Source organism: Coenobita brevimanus, chromosome 7, assembly GCF_032717465.1.
Source record: "Coenobita brevimanus isolate Jiangsu-jjx chromosome 7, ASM3271746v2, whole genome shotgun sequence".
Lineage (NCBI taxonomy): Eukaryota > Metazoa > Arthropoda > Malacostraca > Decapoda > Coenobitidae > Coenobita > Coenobita brevimanus.
Genome location: NC_136960.1, coordinates 32138129 through 32139362, shown reverse-complemented (window position 1 = coordinate 32139362; position 1234 = coordinate 32138129).

The following is a 1234-nucleotide window of genomic DNA, read 5'->3' as shown; positions in this document are numbered from 1 at the left end:
AGCGAAGAACAGTCTTAGCACGATTCCGGGCAGAAACGTAAAGATGATGTGATTCAGGGGTGGGTTGGCTCCGATACCTTTTGTAGGCCCTCTCCTTGTTGCGGACAGCATTAGAACAAGCGTGATTAAACCAAGGCTTTCTTGCATTAGTCAAAGGATATGAGAAAGGAATGTATGCTTCCATGCCCGAGAGAATAACCTCCGTAATGCGCAAGGCACACTCAGATGGCTCACGGCCACGGAAGCAATAATCATTCCAGGGAAAATCAAAGAAGTACTGCCTGAGGGCCTCCCAGTCCGCGGCTCCAAAATGCCACAGACAACATTTCACTGGAGGGTCCACAGGCCGTACCGGAGTGATAGGACAGGTTAAGGTAATAAGGTTGTGATCAGAGGAGCCCAACGGAGAGAAAAGATTAACAGAGTAAGCAGAAGGATTAGTTGTGAGGAAGAGGTCAAGTATGTTGGAGCTCTCACCAAGGCGGTCAGGGATACGGGTAGGGTGCTGTACAAGCTGCTCTAGGTCATTAAGGATAGAAAAGATGTAGGCTTGTTCACCAGGTGGATCTGTGAAAGGAGAGGAGAGCCAAAGGTGGTGGTGAACATTGAAATCTCCAAGAATGGAGATTTCAGAGAAAGGAGAAATGGATAGAATGTGTTCCATCGTAGAAGTAAGATAGTAGAAGAATTTTTGATAGTCAGTAGAATTAGGGGATAAGTAAACAGCACAGATATATTTAGTCAGAGAATGACAGGAAAGCCTAAGCCAGAGTTTGGAGAATTCAGAAGAATCAAGTTCAGGAACACGAGAGCAAGATAAGTCGTTGCGTATATATACACAACAGCCACCTTTGGCTTTGAAATGAGTATAGAGAAAGTAGGAGGATACAGAAAAGGGTTTGCTGTCAGTTGTCTCAGACAGCTGAGTCTCCGTTAGAAAAAGAAGGTGAGGTTTAGAGGAGGAGAGGTGGTGCTCAACAGAGCGAAAGTTAGAGGAAAGGCCGCGAATGTTGCAGAAATGAAGAAGAAGAGAGTCAGACCGTGGTTCCAGGCACCCTGAGTCGTCACCGGGAGACGGGCAGATGGTGGGGGCATTTATGGTCCCCCCCCCCTGGGGACTCCGAGGCTTGATATTTTAGCTGAACACTTTCTTATATGGTGTTCACCAGCTTTTCCTTCTTTTTCCTGTTTTTCGATCCAACTTACCCCATTAATAGTATTTGTAGTGAGGCTA